General features: G+C 35.9%; 12 non-coding genes across 12 annotated transcripts; all 12 read left to right on the top strand.

Moving 5' to 3' along the window:
- The first annotated feature begins 492 nt into the window (after window positions 1–492).
- Window positions 493–564, top strand: TRNAE-UUC (transfer RNA glutamic acid (anticodon UUC)). The gene has a single exon. It is a non-coding gene; the product is annotated as a tRNA-Glu (tRNA).
- Window positions 565–568: 4 nt separating this feature from the next.
- On the top strand, window positions 569–640 carry TRNAQ-CUG (transfer RNA glutamine (anticodon CUG)). Its single transcript has one exon. It is a non-coding gene; the product is annotated as a tRNA-Gln (tRNA).
- A 2,205-nt stretch (window positions 641–2,845) lies between these two features.
- Window positions 2,846–2,918, top strand: TRNAK-UUU (transfer RNA lysine (anticodon UUU)). Its single transcript has one exon. It is a non-coding gene; the product is annotated as a tRNA-Lys (tRNA).
- Window positions 2,919–5,080: 2,162 nt separating this feature from the next.
- Window positions 5,081–5,152, top strand: TRNAE-UUC (transfer RNA glutamic acid (anticodon UUC)). Its single transcript has one exon. It is a non-coding gene; the product is annotated as a tRNA-Glu (tRNA).
- A 4-nt stretch (window positions 5,153–5,156) lies between these two features.
- Window positions 5,157–5,228, top strand: TRNAQ-CUG (transfer RNA glutamine (anticodon CUG)). Its single transcript has one exon. It is a non-coding gene; the product is annotated as a tRNA-Gln (tRNA).
- A 2,196-nt stretch (window positions 5,229–7,424) lies between these two features.
- Window positions 7,425–7,497, top strand: TRNAK-UUU (transfer RNA lysine (anticodon UUU)). Its single transcript has one exon. It is a non-coding gene; the product is annotated as a tRNA-Lys (tRNA).
- A 2,162-nt stretch (window positions 7,498–9,659) lies between these two features.
- TRNAE-UUC (transfer RNA glutamic acid (anticodon UUC)) lies at window positions 9,660–9,731 on the top strand. Its single transcript has one exon. It is a non-coding gene; the product is annotated as a tRNA-Glu (tRNA).
- A 4-nt stretch (window positions 9,732–9,735) lies between these two features.
- On the top strand, window positions 9,736–9,807 carry TRNAQ-CUG (transfer RNA glutamine (anticodon CUG)). Its single transcript has one exon. It is a non-coding gene; the product is annotated as a tRNA-Gln (tRNA).
- A 2,195-nt stretch (window positions 9,808–12,002) lies between these two features.
- TRNAK-UUU (transfer RNA lysine (anticodon UUU)) lies at window positions 12,003–12,075 on the top strand. Its single transcript has one exon. It is a non-coding gene; the product is annotated as a tRNA-Lys (tRNA).
- Window positions 12,076–14,237: 2,162 nt separating this feature from the next.
- On the top strand, window positions 14,238–14,309 carry TRNAE-UUC (transfer RNA glutamic acid (anticodon UUC)). Its single transcript has one exon. It is a non-coding gene; the product is annotated as a tRNA-Glu (tRNA).
- A 4-nt stretch (window positions 14,310–14,313) lies between these two features.
- Window positions 14,314–14,385, top strand: TRNAQ-CUG (transfer RNA glutamine (anticodon CUG)). Its single transcript has one exon. It is a non-coding gene; the product is annotated as a tRNA-Gln (tRNA).
- Window positions 14,386–16,587: 2,202 nt separating this feature from the next.
- TRNAK-UUU (transfer RNA lysine (anticodon UUU)) lies at window positions 16,588–16,660 on the top strand. Its single transcript has one exon. It is a non-coding gene; the product is annotated as a tRNA-Lys (tRNA).
- The last annotated feature ends 1,838 nt before the right edge of the window (window positions 16,661–18,498 follow it).

An 18,498-nucleotide genomic window follows, 5' to 3' on the forward strand; every position in this document is an offset into this window, starting at 1 on the left:
TGATAGTTACTTTATCAAGGACTATCTTTCTTTTGCTATCTTCTTGCTGTAACTGCGTCCTTCAGAATTTAAATTACTCGCGTAATTTCGCAGTCTTTATTTTTGGACGATAATATAACTTAAGAAAGGGGCAGAATACGAAAGGAATTACGGCATATCTCATAAACAAGTAGCATCTTCGAACTGCTTTCCGTGTGAACTGTGGGGTTCTACATAAATCCATTGAAGGTGTCGCAAATCAAAATCTAAAATTGAACATGAGAAACCCGACAGCACATTTTTGCCAATCGACTATGCATAAGGTATTGTATTTATATTCAATGTTATTTCTACTTTTAAAAACTACTTTGTAGGAAATGTTGTTTTACACATCAAAGAGCATAAGCAAAATAGTATTGTAACGTCTTGTACACCAGGTAGATTACAAAACTAACTGACCTACTTCTGCATGACTAGTATTTGAAGTAGGCAGGTTATCGTCTATCTAACAAGTCCCATGTGGTCTAGTGGCCAGGATACGTGGCTTTCACCCATGCGGCCCGGGTTCGATTCCCAGCATGGGAAAGGAGGTTCCATGGTGTAACGGTTAGCACTCTGGACTCTGAATCCAGCGATCCGAGTTCAAATCTCGGTGGAACCTATACCTTTTAGATATCTAGATGATAGTAGATGAGATACGATTACATTCCTCTCGTATAATTAAAAATGCAAGACTAGAATTATTTTAGTTCAAAAACTGCGAACTCTACGCTTATTGGTACAGAAGTTACCTTGCATGTATTAAGGAATTAAATATTATACAAAATCTTATTCAATTTTATTTTTTAGCTACGTTAATTATTATCAGTTAATATGCTGAATAGTTTAAAAAATAAAAGCAGGCACTGTTATAGTTTCCTTTTAATATGAGCCGTTTGACAATTAAACAGCGATAAAGAGAGAATGTCATTTGGCAACGAATTTTATCGATGAAGGCTTATTTGAAAATGTTCCCCAGAATTTTCTTTGTTGCACAATAATTTCTGGAATCCTTAACGCTAAGTTCTAAGTCTCTTCAACCTCGAATTATGAGCACTTAGATTTGACTCCATGGTCCAATACGCAAAATCTACGAATATTTTGTAGAAAAATTTCTTCAATAAATTTTGCGTCTGACTACACTTACAGGAAATATTTAATGAATGATAATTTAAATATATATATTTCAATTAAGCCAGGGAAGCTGCCTATGATTGGATCAGAAATTGAATAATCGCTATCGATTTTGAGGGCTTTCAGGCATATGCTCCTCTTCTCTGGAGTAATAAAGCATTTTGCTATAGTAGGAAATGCGACAACCATATTTATAGAAAATTCAACGTGCGAAGGAAAACGAAAATGAACGTCACGCCATTGTCTATCAAAACAGCAATGAAAGGTAAAGGAGATAAGATGCTGGAAATTCGGAAGCACTGAGAAAACCCGATATATCACTAAATTTAAAAAATACAATAAAATAAAAAAACTGAGCGGAAAAATGTAAATTTTTGTGAATACTCAAAGCCTTTAAGGGCATGCAGTTCCTCAACTCAAAAAACCCTTTCCTGGAAATCTGCGATAAATAAAGGTTGCTTCTTTTAATCTTATTTTGGTACTATTCGGTTTTGAGGGCCGTAGATAATCGCCAAACTATTGTTGATGCCATTGCTGCCAAAAATAATTGTGGCAACCCTAACGCAAGAAAGGAAGTATAATTGTAATTAACTAACTAAGATTGATGTGTTAATTTAGATGAAAGGTTAATTTCATATAATACATTTTTATTATTATAATTTATATGAAAAAGGCTAAACATAACTGAATGGATGGATGCCTGCATCGCTCTTTCGCTACCGAGTTATCGCTAAAGCATACTTTCATCTCGTTGGTTGTTCAAACATAATTTTCTATAACGAATGATGCTTTTTTTTTTTTTTTTTTTTTTTTTTTTGAAAATATTCTAGGTAAAGTGCAGAATCGCCCTCTTTTTTTTTCCCGGTTTTTTACAAAAGTAAAAACAATTGGATTTTTTTCATTTTTCTTTTACTTTTTAAGTGAAAATAGGTCTATGTGTACATAGATAAAGTGAAGGGTGCGCGCAGTGCCATTTTTATGTAATTCTGGGATTTTTTTTAAGTGAACATAGGTAGATGTGTACATGCAATTCTTAAAGACGTGTCAAGCAATGGGTGATTCAGCCCTTTACCCGAAATTCTATTGCAGACTTTTCGTCATGGGCTATTCCCAAATTGTTAAATCCATAGGATATCAAAAAAGGATTTAAAAATTAAAATAGTATTTCAATGGCGTCTTAAGAAATATAGAACTACATAAACTTTCGCAATTTGAAATCAGCGCGTATGCTAGATTTGGCGCTTTTGTGCTTACATTTTCGTTGCAATTTTTTTACAGTCCTCAAAACGGAATAGTACCCTTATGGTAAGGTAAAGTATTAATTAATTAATTAGTATAAAAGAGAAAAGTCTATTACAGATAGTTCTAAAATTTGGCCTTGGTAAACGTTTTGTTAAAACTGCGAGTATAAAGAGAATGTATTCTGATTTCTGTCAGAACTGTGTGCATTCACTTAGGTAGGTAACGATGCAAAATAAGTGCCATATTTCTATTTAGAGGTTTGAAATATCTTAACAACAGCCAAAATGCTTATTTCTTTCCTAAAAACTGTTCTGTACTTACCGACTAGCCTCTACTAATTATCTGCCTTTGGGAATAGGGATTCTCTTGCATTTATTTCTAGTAGTGTTCAGTATGCTATAAACAAAATCCTCCATTTGATTATAAGCCTTCTCCTTTCAATCTAGCTTAAGCCCGGATAGCTCAGTCGGTAGAGCGTTAGGCTTTTAACCTAACGGTCCAGGGTTCGAGTCCCTGTTCGGGCGGACTTCATTTTAGCAAAAAGGTAACACAGTGTACAACTATGAAAATAAGTTACATTTTTCCAGCCCCGTAGTTTTTTAGTGTTAGGTTCTAAAAATTATAAAATTATTCAAGTATTTTCCGCCTACCTTAATTTAGCGAACAATCTCAATAAATTTTAAAAATAGCTCATCAGGCGGGCAGGACTGCGTCCCAAATAAATAAATAATAAATTTTAAAATCGTTTCGTACGCGTACAGATTGTTTTAGTTTTTCTAAGACATAACATCGCAAACTCCCTGCAGAGATCACACCAGACCATACCATTTTAATGCTAAATTTTACGCCCGATTAATACGAGGACCGACATATCAAAGCCAAGCAAATACAAACTGCCAGTCAGTCTTCCAAGGACCAAGGAAGGGTTCTATTACGGGGTTCTTAAGCATATAGCCTTTATCCCCACATCGTCAAAGAATTATCTTTATCACCAAAAAGAGGTTTCCGCAAAGAGGTAAATTTAGTGCCAAAATGTTAATTTAACAAAAAGAGTAACTGCCTTCCACAGTGAAAACACTTAAGGACTGAATTTAGTAATTTTGGTGTCGAATAAGGGCCAGACTCAATTTGGAGGGGTTATATCATGAATTTTGAAAAGCATCTATGTTTCCTTGATCAATGGCCATGTGCTGTTAACAACACGTGAGCAGCAACACTCGCGAAAATCTTCAAGTCGCAAGTGCTTCGGTTCTGGGGGAGGGGAAAACCGGGAAATCGTTAGGCGAGTTTGAATTAAAGAGACACAGCCAGCAATGCCTTTGAGGAGAAACTTTTTAAAATATAATAAGATTGCATTAACTTTAAGTGTTATGATAATGAATGAAAAACCATTATGTTCTCTTAAAGAGATTAAATTAAGTAATCCTTGCACTAGAACCCTTTTAAGAAGGAAACAAAGATGTGCTTACAGCCTGATAACAACCGCTTACAGATGGAAGAAGTAAGATTGCGCGATTAGGCGACAAAGAGAGAGTGACCCTGATGGAAGCTGAAAGATCAGCGAATTCACTCAGGCGTGGGGGGGGCAAGCGAACGAGTTTATTGAAACCTTCGAGGCGCCTCGTCTCCATAGCAACGCCTCTTGGCGAAAGGAAGCGCATTGCATGCTTTCTCCAGAATAGCTCTGGGTCTCATTTTAGACGATGCAATTCCCGGATGATAAGCAGGGAGGCTGTGGAGTACGGGGTTTCCGATCGAAGATATCTTTTGGAAAATGTTAGCCGAAGTCGCTGTACAAAGCGATTTATGGGGAGAATTTTGGCTGCATTATGAATATCCTCGTTCGTGACAAACCAAGGAGCTTTATAAATTTGCCGTAGCATAATGTGTTCTGAAAGATTCGGATAAGTTTCCTGTTAGTAATTCCTGCTGCGCCCCATACCGGGCTAGCATATGTCAGAATTGGCTTTATCATTGAGTTATTCCCAGTCAGTCTTTCATTGCGCTAAATCCTACACTCTCCTTTTCTAATTATTTTTGGATAATTTGAAGTGATCTCATAGAGACCACTATCAGATGGGAAATACTTAAGTAACAGGGATGTTAGGAATGAAGATATCTTATTGGTTGTTTTAATATTACTGTTACTACGTATTCTTATTGCAATGCAGCTTTGTTTTACAGAAAAATGCTGTGATAGTTACTTTATCAAGGACTATCTTTCTTTTGCTATCTTCTTGCTGTAACTGCGTCCTTCAGAATTTAAATTACTCGCGTAATTTCGCAGTCTTTATTTTTGGACGATAATATAACTTAAGAAAGGGGCAGAATACGAAAGGAATTACGGCATATCTCATAAACAAGTAGCATCTTCGAACTGCTTTCCGTGTGAACTGTGGGGTTCTACATAAATCCATTGAAGGTGTCGCAAATCAAAATCTAAAATTGAACATGAGAAACCCGACAGCACATTTTTGCCAATCGACTATGCATAAGGTATTGTATTTATATTCAATGTTATTTCTACTTTTAAAAACTACTTTGTAGGAAATGTTGTTTTACACATCAAAGAGCATAAGCAAAATAGTATTGTAACGTCTTGTACACCAGGTAGATTACAAAACTAACTGACCTACTTCTGCATGACTAGTATTTGAAGTAGGCAGGTTATCGTCTATCTAACAAGTCCCATGTGGTCTAGTGGCCAGGATACGTGGCTTTCACCCATGCGGCCCGGGTTCGATTCCCAGCATGGGAAAGGAGGTTCCATGGTGTAACGGTTAGCACTCTGGACTCTGAATCCAGCGATCCGAGTTCAAATCTCGGTGGAACCTATACCTTTTAGATATCTAGATGATACTAGATGAGATACGATTACATTCCTCTCGTATAATTAAAAATGCAAGACTAGAATTATTTTAGTTCAAAAACTGCGAACTCTACGCTTATTGGTACAGAAGTTACCTTGCATGTATTAAGGAATTAAATATTATACAAAATCTTATTCAATTTTATTTTTTAGCTACGTTAATTATTATCAGTTAATATGCTGAATAGTTTAAAAAATAAAAGCAGGCACTGTTATAGTTTCCTTTTAATATGAGCCGTTTGACAATTAAACAGCGATAAAGAGAGAATGTCATTTGGCAACGAATTTTATCGATGAAGGCTTATTTGAAAATGTTCCCCAGAATTTTCTTTGTTGCACAATAATTTCTGGAATCCTTAACGCTAAGTTCTAAGTCTCTTCAACCTCGAATTATGAGCACTTAGATTTGACTCTATGGTCCAATACGCAAAATCTACGAATATTTTGTAGAAAAATTTCTTCAATAAATTTTGCGTCTGACTACACTTACAGGAAATATTTAATGAATGATAATTTAAATATATATATTTCAATTAAGCCAGGGAAGCTGCCTATGATTGGATCAGAAATTGAATAATCGCTATCGATTTTGAGGGCTTTCAGGCATATGCTCCTCTTCTCTGGAGTAATAAAGCATTTTGCTATAGTAGGAAATGCGACAACCATATTTATAGAAAATTCAACGTGCGAAGGAAAACGAAAATGAACGTCACGCCATTGTCTATCAAAACAGCAATGAAAGGTAAAGGAGATAAGATGCTGGAAATTCGGAAGCACTGAGAAAACCCGATATATCACTAAATTTAAAAAATACAATAAAATAAAAAAACTGAGCGGAAAAATGTAAATTTTTGTGAATACTCAAAGCCTTTAAGGGCATGCAGTTCCTCAACTCAAAAAACCCTTTCCTGGAAATCTGCGATAAATAAAGGTTGCTTCTTTTAATCTTATTTTGGTACTATTCGGTTTTGAGGGCCGTAGATAATCGCCAAACTATTGTTGATGCCATTGCTGCCAAAAATAATTGTGGCAACCCTAACGCAAGAAAGGAAGTATAATTGTAATTAACTAACTAAGATTGATGTGTTAATTTAGATGAAAGGTTAATTTCATATAATACATTTTTATTATTATAATTTATATGAAAAAGGCTAAACATAACTGAATGGATGGATGCCTGCATCGCTCTTTCGCTACCGAGTTATCGCTAAAGCATACTTTCATCTCGTTGGTTGTTCAAACATAATTTTCTATAACGAATGATGCTTTTTTTTTTTTTTTTTTTGAAAATATTCTAGGTAAAGTGCAGAATCGCCCTCTTTTTTTTTCCCGGTTTTTTACAAAAGTAAAAACAATTTGATTTTTTTCATTTTTCTTTTACTTTTTAAGTGAAAATAGGTCTATGTGTACATAGATAAAGTGAAGGGTGCGCGCAGTGCCATTTTTATGTAATTCTGGGATTTTTTTTAAGTGAACATAGGTAGATGTGTACATGCAATTCTTAAAGACGTGTCAAGCAATGGGTGATTCAGCCCTTTACCCGAAATTCTATTGCAGACTTTTCGTCATGGGCTATTCCCAAATTGTTAAATCCATAGGATATCAAAAAAGGATTTAAAAATTAAAATAGTATTTCAATGGCGTCTTAAGAAATATAGAACTACATAAACTTTCGCAATTTGAAATCAGCGCGTATGCTAGATTTGGCGCTTTTGTGCTTACATTTTCGTTGCAATTTTTTTACAGTCCTCAAAACGGAATAGTACCCTTATGGTAAGGTAAAGTATTAATTAATTAATTAGTATAAAAGAGAAAAGCCTATTACAGATAGTTCTAAAATTTGGCCTTGGTAAACGTTTTGTTAAAACTGCGAGTATAAAGAGAATGTATTCTGATTTCTGTCAGAACTGTGTGCATTCACTTAGGTAGGTAACGATGCAAAATAAGTGCCATATTTCTATTTAGAGGTTTGAAATATCTTAACAACAGCCAAAATGCTTATTTCTTTCCTAAAAACTGTTCTGTACTTACCGACTAGCCTCTACTAATTATCTGCCTTTGGGAATAGGGATTCTCTTGCATTTATTTCTAGTAGTGTTCAGTATGCTATAAACAAAATCCTCCATTTGATTATAAGCCTTCTCCTTTCAATCTAGCTTAAGCCCGGATAGCTCAGTCGGTAGAGCGTTAGGCTTTTAACCTAACGGTCCAGGGTTCGAGTCCCTGTTCGGGCGGACTTCATTTTAGCAAAAAGGTAACACAGTGTACAACTATGAAGATAAGTTACATTTTTCCAGCCCCGTAGTTTTTTAGTGTTAGGTTCTAAAAATTATAAAATTATTCAAGTATTTTCCGCCTACCTTAATTTAGCGAACAATCTCAATAAATTTTAAAAATAGCTCATCAGGCGGGCAGGACTGCGTCCCAAATAAATAAATAATAAATTTTAAAATCGTTTCGTACGCGTACAGATTGTTTTAGTTTTTCTAAGACATAACATCGCAAACTCCCTGCAGAGATCACACCAGACCATACCATTTTAATGCTAAATTTTACGCCCGATTAATACGAGGACCGACATATCAAAGCCAAGCAAATACAAACTGCCAGTCAGTCTTCCAAGGACCAAGGAAGGGTTCTATTACGGGGTTCTTAAGCATATAGCCTTTATCCCCACATCGTCAAAGAATTATCTTTATCACCAAAAAGAGGTTTCCGCAAAGAGGTAAATTTAGTGCCAAAATGTTAATTTAACAAAAAGAGTAACTGCCTTCCACAGTGAAAACACTTAAGGACTGAATTTAGTAATTTTGGTGTCGAATAAGGGCCAGACTCAATTTGGAGGGGTTATATCATGAATTTTGAAAAGCATCTATGTTTCCTTGATCAATGGCCATGTGCTGTTAACAACACGTGAGCAGCAACACTCGCGAAAATCTTCAAGTCGCAAGTGCTTCGGTTCTGGGGGAGGGGAAAACCGGGAAATCGTTAGGCGAGTTTGAATTAAAGAGACACAGCCAGCAATGCCTTTGAGGAGAAACTTTTTAAAATATAATAAGATTGCATTAACTTTAAGTGTTATGATAATGAATGAAAAACCATTAAGTTCTCTTAAAGAGATTAAATTAAGTAATCCTTGCACTAGAACCCTTTTAAGAAGGAAACAAAGATGTGCTTACAGCCTGATAACAACCGCTTACAGATGGAAGAAGTAAGATTGCGCGATTAGGCGACAAAGAGAGAGTGACCCTGATGGAAGCTGAAAGATCAGCGAATTCACTCAGGCGTGGGGGGGGCAAGCGAACGAGTTTATTGAAACCTTCGAGGCGCCTCGTCTCCATAGCAACGCCTCTTGGCGAAAGGAAGCGCATTGCATGCTTTCTCCAGAATAGCTCTGGGTCTCATTTTAGACGATGCAATTCCCGGATGATAAGCAGGGAGGCTGTGGAGTACGGGGTTTCCGATCGAAGATATCTTTTGGAAAATGTTAGCCGAAGTCGCTGTACAAAGCGATTTATGGGGAGAATTTTGGCTGCATTATGAATATCCTCGTTCGTGACAAACCAAGGAGCTTTATAAATTTGCCGTAGCATAATGTGTTCTGAAAGATTCGGATAAGTTTCCTGTTAGTAATTCCTGCTGCGCCCCATACCGGGCTAGCATATGTCAGAATTGGCTTTATCATTGAGTTATTCCCAGTCAGTCTTTCATTGCGCTAAATCCTACACTCTCCTTTTCTAATTATTTTTGGATAATTTGAAGTGATCTCATAGAGACCACTATCAGATGGGAAATACTTAAGTAACAGGGATGTTAGGAATGAAGATATCTTATTGGTTGTTTTAATATTACTGTTACTACGTATTCTTATTGCAATGCAGCTTTGTTTTACAGAAAAATGCTGTGATAGTTACTTTATCAAGGACTATCTTTCTTTTGCTATCTTCTTGCTGTAACTGCGTCCTTCAGAATTTAAATTACTCGCGTAATTTCGCAGTCTTTATTTTTGGACGATAATATAACTTAAGAAAGGGGCAGAATACGAAAGGAATTACGGCATATCTCATAAACAAGTAGCATCTTCGAACTGCTTTCCGTGTGAACTGTGGGGTTCTACATAAATCCATTGAAGGTGTCGCAAATCAAAATCTAAAATTGAACATGAGAAACCCGACAGCACATTTTTGCCAATCGACTATGCATAAGGTATTGTATTTATATTCAATGTTATTTCTACTTTTAAAAACTACTTTGTAGGAAATGTTGTTTTACACATCAAAGAGCATAAGCAAAATAGTATTGTAACGTCTTGTACACCAGGTAGATTACAAAACTAACTGACCTACTTCTGCATGACTAGTATTTGAAGTAGGCAGGTTATCGTCTATCTAACAAGTCCCATGTGGTCTAGTGGCCAGGATACGTGGCTTTCACCCATGCGGCCCGGGTTCGATTCCCAGCATGGGAAAGGAGGTTCCATGGTGTAACGGTTAGCACTCTGGACTCTGAATCCAGCGATCCGAGTTCAAATCTCGGTGGAACCTATACCTTTTAGATATCTAGATGATACTAGATGAGATACGATTACATTCCTCTCGTATAATTAAAAATGCAAGACTAGAATTATTTTAGTTCAAAAACTGCGAACTCTACGCTTATTGGTACAGAAGTTACCTTGCATGTATTAAGGAATTAAATATTATACAAAATCTTATTCAATTTTATTTTTTAGCTACGTTAATTATTATCAGTTAATATGCTGAATAGTTTAAAAAATAAAAGCAGGCACTGTTATAGTTTCCTTTTAATATGAGCCGTTTGACAATTAAACAGCGATAAAGAGAGAATGTCATTTGGCAACGAATTTTATCGATGAAGGCTTATTTGAAAATGTTCCCCAGAATTTTCTTTGTTGCACAATAATTTCTGGAATCCTTAACGCTAAGTTCTAAGTCTCTTCAACCTCGAATTATGAGCACTTAGATTTGACTCTATGGTCCAATACGCAAAATCTACGAATATTTTGTAGAAAAATTTCTTCAATAAATTTTGCGTCTGACTACACTTACAGGAAATATTTAATGAATGATAATTTAAATATATATATTTCAATTAAGCCAGGGAAGCTGCCTATGATTGGATCAGAAATTGAATAATCGCTATCGATTTTGAGGGCTTTCAGGCATATGCTCCTCTTCTCTGGAGTAATAAAGCATTTTGCTATAGTAGGAAATGCGACAACCATATTTATAGAAAATTCAACGTGCGAAGGAAAACGAAAATGAACGTCACGCCATTGTCTATCAAAACAGCAATGAAAGGTAAAGGAGATAAGATGCTGGAAATTCGGAAGCACTGAGAAAACCCGATATATCACTAAATTTAAAAAATACAATAAAATAAAAAAACTGAGCGGAAAAATGTAAATTTTTGTGAATACTCAAAGCCTTTAAGGGCATGCAGTTCCTCAACTCAAAAAACCCTTTCCTGGAAATCTGCGATAAATAAAGGTTGCTTCTTTTAATCTTATTTTGGTACTATTCGGTTTTGAGGGCCGTAGATAATCGCCAAACTATTGTTGATGCCATTGCTGCCAAAAATAATTGTGGCAACCCTAACGCAAGAAAGGAAGTATAATTGTAATTAACTAACTAAGATTGATGTGTTAATTTAGATGAAAGGTTAATTTCATATAATACATTTTTATTATTATAATTTATATGAAAAAGGCTAAACATAACTGAATGGATGGATGCCTGCATCGCTCTTTCGCTACCGAGTTATCGCTAAAGCATACTTTCATCTCGTTGGTTGTTCAAACATAATTTTCTATAACGAATGATGCTTTTTTTTTTTTTTTTTGAAAATATTCTAGGTAAAGTGCAGAATCGCCCTCTTTTTTTTTTCCCGGTTTTTTACAAAAGTAAAAACAATTGGATTTTTTTCATTTTTCTTTTACTTTTTAAGTGAAAATAGGTCTATGTGTACATAGATAAAGTGAAGGGTGCGCGCAGTGCCATTTTTATGTAATTCTGGGATTTTTTTTAAGTGAACATAGGTAGATGTGTACATGCAATTCTTAAAGACGTGTCAAGCAATGGGTGATTCAGCCCTTTACCCGAAATTCTATTGCAGACTTTTCGTCATGGGCTATTCCCAAATTGTTAAATCCATAGGATATCAAAAAAGGATTTAAAAATTAAAATAGTATTTCAATGGCGTCTTAAGAAATATAGAACTACATAAACTTTCGCAATTTGAAATCAGCGCGTATGCTAGATTTGGCGCTTTTGTGCTTACATTTTCGTTGCAATTTTTTTACAGTCCTCAAAACGGAATAGTACCCTTATGGTAAGGTAAAGTATTAATTAATTAATTAGTATAAAAGAGAAAAGCCTATTACAGATAGTTCTAAAATTTGGCCTTGGTAAACGTTTTGTTAAAACTGCGAGTATAAAGAGAATGTATTCTGATTTCTGTCAGAACTGTGTGCATTCACTTAGGTAGGTAACGATGCAAAATAAGTGCCATATTTCTATTTAGAGGTTTGAAATATCTTAACAACAGCCAAAATGCTTATTTCTTTCCTAAAAACTGTTCTGTACTTACCGACTAGCCTCTACTAATTATCTGCCTTTGGGAATAGGGATTCTCTTGCATTTATTTCTAGTAGTGTTCAGTATGCTATAAACAAAATCCTCCATTTGATTATAAGCCTTCTCCTTTCAATCTAGCTTAAGCCCGGATAGCTCAGTCGGTAGAGCGTTAGGCTTTTAACCTAACGGTCCAGGGTTCGAGTCCCTGTTCGGGCGGACTTCATTTTAGCAAAAAGGTAACACAGTGTACAACTATGAAGATAAGTTACATTTTTCCAGCCCCGTAGTTTTTTAGTGTTAGGTTCTAAAAATTATAAAATTATTCAAGTATTTTCCGCCTACCTTAATTTAGCAAACAATCTCAATAAATTTTAAAAATAGCTCATCAGGCGGGCAGGACTGCGTCCCAAATAAATAAATAATAAATTTTAAAATCGTTTCGTACGCGTACAGATTGTTTTAGTTTTTCTAAGACATAACATCGCAAACTCCCTGCAGAGATCACACCAGACCATACCATTTTAATGCTAAATTTTACGCCCGATTAATACGAGGACCGACATATCAAAGCCAAGCAAATACAAACTGCCAGTCAGTCTTCCAAGGACCAAGGAAGGGTTCTATTACGGGGTTCTTAAGCATATAGCCTTTATCCCCACATCGTCAAAGAATTATCTTTATCACCAAAAAGAGGTTTCCGCAAAGAGGTAAATTTAGTGCCAAAATGTTAATTTAACAAAAAGAGTAACTGCCTTCCACAGTGAAAACACTTAAGGACTGAATTTAGTAATTTTGGTGTCGAATAAGGGCCAGACTCAATTTGGAGGGGTTATATCATGAATTTTGAAAAGCATCTATGTTTCCTTGATCAATGGCCATGTGCTGTTAACAACACGTGAGCAGCAACACTCGCGAAAATCTTCAAGTCGCAAGTGCTTCGGTTCTGGGGGAGGGGAAAACCGGGAAATCGTTAGGCGAGTTTGAATTAAAGAGACACAGCCAGCAATGCCTTTGAGGAGAAACTTTTTAAAATATAATAAGATTGCATTAACTTTAAGTGTTATGATAATGAATGAAAAACCATTATGTTCTCTTAAAGAGATTAAATTAAGTAATCCTTGCACTAGAACCCTTTTAAGAAGGAAACAAAGATGTGCTTACAGCCTGATAACAACCGCTTACAGATGGAAGAAGTAAGATTGCGCGATTAGGCGACAAAGAGAGAGTGACCCTGATGGAAGCTGAAAGATCAGCGAATTCACTCAGGCGTGGGGGGGGCAAGCGAACGAGTTTATTGAAACCTTCGAGGCGCCTCGTCTCCATAGCAACGCCTCTTGGCGAAAGGAAGCGCATTGCATGCTTTCTCCAGAATAGCTCTGGGTCTCATTTTAGACGATGCAATTCCCGGATGATAAGCAGGGAGGCTGTGGAGTACGGGGTTTCCGATCGAAGATATCTTTTGGAAAATGTTAGCCGAAGTCACTGTACAAAGCGATTTATGGGGAGAATTTTGGCTGCATTATGAATATCCTCGTTCGTGACAAACCAAGGAGCTTTATAAATTTGCCGTAGCATAATGTGTTCTGAAAGATTCGGATAAGTTTCCTGTTAGTAATTCCTGCTGCGCCCCATACCGGGCTAGCATATGTCAGAATTGGCTTTATCATTGAGTTATTCCCAGTCAGTCTTTCTTTGCGCTAAATCCTACACTCTCCTTTTCTAATTATTTTTGGATAATTTGAAGTGATCTCATAGAGACCACTATCAGATGGGAAATACTTAAGTAACAGGGATGTTAGGAATGAAGATATCTTATTGGATGTTTTAATATTACTGTTACTACGTATTCTTATTGCAATGCAGCTTTGTTTTACAGAAAAATGCTGTGATAGTTACTTTATCAAGGACTATCTTTCTTTTGCTATCTTCTTGCTGTAACTGCGTCCTTCAGAATTTAAATTACTCGCGTAATTTCGCAGTCTTTATTTTTGGACGATAATATAACTTAAGAAAGGGGCAGAATACGAAAGGAATTACGGCATATCTCATAAACAAGTAGCATCTTCGAACTGCTTTCCGTGTGAACTGTGGGGTTCTACATAAATCCATTGAAGGTGTCGCAAATCAAAATCTAAAATTGAACATGAGAAACCCGACAGCACATTTTTGCCAATCGACTATGCATAAGGTATTGTATTTATATTCAATGTTATTTCTACTTTTAAAAACTACTTTGTAGGAAATGTTGTTTTACACATCAAAGAGCATAAGCAAAATAGTATTGTAACGTCTTGTACACCAGGTAGATTACAAAACTAACTGACCTACTTCTGCATGACTAGTATTTGAAGTAGGCAGGTTATCGTCTATCTAACAAGTCCCATGTGGTCTAGTGGCCAGGATACGTGGCTTTCACCCATGCGGCCCGGGTTCGATTCCCAGCATGGGAAAGGAGGTTCCATGGTGTAACGGTTAGCACTCTGGACTCTGAATCCAGCGATCCGAGTTCAAATCTCGGTGGAACCTATACCTTTTAGATATCTAGATGATACTAGATGAGATACGATTACATTCCTCTCGTATAATTAAAAATGCAAGACTAGAATTATTTTAGTTCAAAAACTGCGAACTCTACGCTTATTGGTACAGAAGTTACCTTGCATGTATTAAGGAATTAAATATTATACAAAATCTTATTCAATTTTATTTTTTAGCTACGTTAATTATTATCAGTTAATATGCTGAATAGTTTAAAAAATAAAAGCAGGCACTGTTATAGTTTCCTTTTAATATGAGCCGTTTGACAATTAAACAGCGATAAAGAGAGAATGTCATTTGGCAACGAATTTTATCGATGAAGGCTTATTTGAAAATGTTCCCCAGAATTTTCTTTGTTGCACAATAATTTCTGGAATCCTTAACGCTAAGTTCTAAGTCTCTTCAACCTCGAATTATGAGCACTTAGATTTGACTCTATGGTCCAATACGCAAAATCTACGAATATTTTGTAGAAAAATTTCTTCAATAAATTTTGCATCTGACTACACTTACAGGAAATATTTAATGAATGATAATTTAAATATATATATTTCAATTAAGCCAGGGAAGCTGCCTATGATTGGATCAGAAATTGAATAATCGCTATCGATTTTGAGGGCTTTCAGGCATATGCTCCTCTTCTCTGGAGTAATAAAGCATTTTGCTATAGTAGGAAATGCGACAACCATATTTATAGAAAATTCAACGTGCGAAGGAAAACGAAAATGAACGTCACGCCATTGTCTATCAAAACAGCAATGAAAGGTAAAGGAGATAAGATGCTGGAAATTCGGAAGCACTGAGAAAACCCGATATATCACTAAATTTAAAAAATACAATAAAATAAAAAAACTGAGCGGAAAAATGTAAATTTTTGTGAATACTCAAAGCCTTTAAGGGCATGCAGTTCCTCAACTCAAAAAACCCTTTCCTGGAAATCTGCGATAAATAAAGGTTGCTTCTTTTAATCTTATTTTGGTACTATTCGGTTTTGAGGGCCGTAGATAATCGCCAAACTATTGTTGATGCCATTGCTGCCAAAAATAATTGTGGCAACCCTAACGCAAGAAAGGAAGTATAATTGTAATTAACTAACTAAGATTGATGTGTTAATTTAGATGAAAGGTTAATTTCATATAATACATTTTTATTATTATAATTTATATGAAAAAGGCTAAACATAACTGAATGGATGGATGCCTGCATCGCTCTTTCGCTACCGAGTTATCGCTAAAGCATACTTTCATCTCGTTGGTTGTTCAAACATAATTTTCTATAACGAATGATGCTTTTTTTTTTTTTTTTTTTTTTTTTGAAAATATTCTAGGTAAAGTGCAGAATCGCCCTCTTTTTTTTTCCCGGTTTTTTACAAAAGTAAAAACAATTGGATTTTTTTCATTTTTCTTTTACTTTTTAAGTGAAAATAGGTCTATGTGTACATAGATAAAGTGAAGGGTGCGCGCAGTGCCATTTTTATGTAATTCTGGGATTTTTTTTAAGTGAACATAGGTAGATGTGTACATGCAATTCTTAAAGACGTGTCAAGCAATGGGTGATTCAGCCCTTTACCCGAAATTCTATTGCAGACTTTTCGTCATGGGCTATTCCCAAATTGTTAAATCCATAGGATATCAAAAAAGGATTTAAAAATTAAAATAGTATTTCAATGGCGTCTTAAGAAATATAGAACTACATAAACTTTCGCAATTTGAAATCAGCGCGTATGCTAGATTTGGCGCTTTTGTGCTTACATTTTCGTTGCAATTTTTTTACAGTCCTCAAAACGGAATAGTACCCTTATGGTAAGGTAAACTATTAATTAATTAATTAGTATAAAAGAGAAAAGCCTATTACAGATAGTTCTAAAATTTGGCCTTGGTAAACGTTTTGTTAAAACTGCGAGTATAAAGAGAATGTATTCTGATTTCTGTCAGAACTGTGTGCATTCACTTAGGTAGGTAACGATGCAAAATAAGTGCCATATTTCTATTTAGAGGTTTGAAATATCTTAACAACAGCCAAAATGCTTATTTCTTTCCTAAAAACTGTTCTGTACTTACCGACTAGCCTCTACTAATTATCTGCCTTTGGGAATAGGGATTCTCTTGCATTTATTTCTAGTAGTGTTCAGTATGCTATAAACAAAATCCTCCATTTGATTATAAGCCTTCTCCTTTCAATCTAGCTTAAGCCCGGATAGCTCAGTCGGTAGAGCGTTAGGCTTTTAACCTAACGGTCCAGGGTTCGAGTCCCTGTTCGGGCGGACTTCATTTTAGCAAAAAGGTAACACAGTGTACAACTATGAAGATAAGTTACATTTTTCCAGCCCCGTAGTTTTTTAGTGTTAGGTTCTAAAAATTATAAAATTATTCAAGTATTTTCCGCCTACCTTAATTTAGCGAACAATCTCAATAAATTTTAAAAATAGCTCATCAGGCGGGCAGGACTGCGTCCCAAATAAATAAATAATAAATTTTAAAATCGTTTCGTACGCGTACAGATTGTTTTAGTTTTTCTAAGACATAACATCGCAAACTCCCTGCAGAGATCACACCAGACCATACCATTTTAATGCTAAATTTTACGCCCGATTAATACGAGGACCGACATATCAAAGCCAAGCAAATACAAACTGCCAGTCAGTCTTCCAAGGACCAAGGAAGGGTTCTATTACGGGGTTCTTAAGCATATAGCCTTTATCCCCACATCGTCAAAGAATTATCTTTATCACCAAAAAGAGGTTTCCGCAAAGAGGTAAATTTAGTGCCAAAATGTTAATTTAACAAAAAGAGTAACTGCCTTCCACAGTGAAAACACTTAAGGACTGAATTTAGTAATTTTGGTGTCGAATAAGGGCCAGACTCAATTTGGAGGGGTTATATCATGAATTTTGAAAAGCATCTATGTTTCCTTGATCAATGGCCATGTGCTGTTAACAACACGTGAGCAGCAACACTCGCGAAAATCTTCAAGTCGCAAGTGCTTCGGTTCTGGGGGAGGGGAAAACCGGGAAATCGTTAGGCGAGTTTGAATTAAAGAGACACAGCCAGCAATGCCTTTGAGGAGAAACTTTTTAAAATATAATAAGATTGCATTAACTTTAAGTGTTATGATAATGAATGAAAAACCATTAAGTTCTCTTAAAGAGATTAAATTAAGTAATCCTTGCACTAGAACCCTTTTAAGAAGGAAACAAAGATGTGCTTACAGCCTGATAACAACCGCTTACAGATGGAAGAAGTAAGATTGCGCGATTAGGCGACAAAGAGAGAGTGACCCTGATGGAAGCTGAAAGATCAGCGAATTCGCTCAGGCGTGGGGGGGGGCAAGCGAACGAGTTTATTGAAACCTTCGAGGCGCCTCGTCTCCATAGCAACGCCTCTTGGCGAAAGGAAGCGCATTGCATGCTTTCTCCAGAATAGCTCTGGGTCTCATTTTAGACGATGCAATTCCCGGATGATAAGCAGGGAGGCTGTGGAGTACGGGGTTTCCGATCGAAGATATCTTTTGGAAAATGTTAGCCGAAGTCGCTGTACAAAGCGATTTATGGGGAGAATTTTGGCTGCATTATGAATATCCTCGTTCGTGACAAACCAAGGAGCTTTATAAATTTGCCGTAGCATAATGTGTTCTGAAAGATTCGGATAAGTTTCCTGTTAGTAATTCCTGCTGCGCCCCATACCGGGCTAGCATATGTCAGAATTGGCTTTATCATTGAGTTATTCCCAGTCAGTCTTTCATTGCGCTAAATCCTACACTCTCCTTTTCTAATTATTTTTGGATAATTTGAAGTGATCTCATAGAGACCACTATCAGATGGGAAATACTTAAGTAACAGGGATGTTAGGAATGAAGATATCTTATTGGTTGTTTTAATATTACTGTTACTACGTATTCTTATTGCAATGCAGCTTTGTTTTACAGAAAAATGCTGTGATAGTTACTTTATCAAGGACTATCTTTCTTTTGCTATCTTCTTGCTGTAACTGCGTCCTTCAGAATTTAAATTACTCGCGTAATTTCGCAGTCTTTATTTTTGGACGATAATATAACTTAAGAAAGGGGCAGAATACGAAAGGAATTACGGCATATCTCATAAAC

The sequence above is a fragment of the Stegodyphus dumicola genome, chromosome 8 (genome assembly GCF_044657685.1).
Source record: "Stegodyphus dumicola isolate Sdum_Otavi_A_Nest chromosome 8, ASM4465768v1".
In the NCBI taxonomy this organism is placed as follows: Eukaryota; Metazoa; Arthropoda; class Arachnida; order Araneae; family Eresidae; genus Stegodyphus; species Stegodyphus dumicola.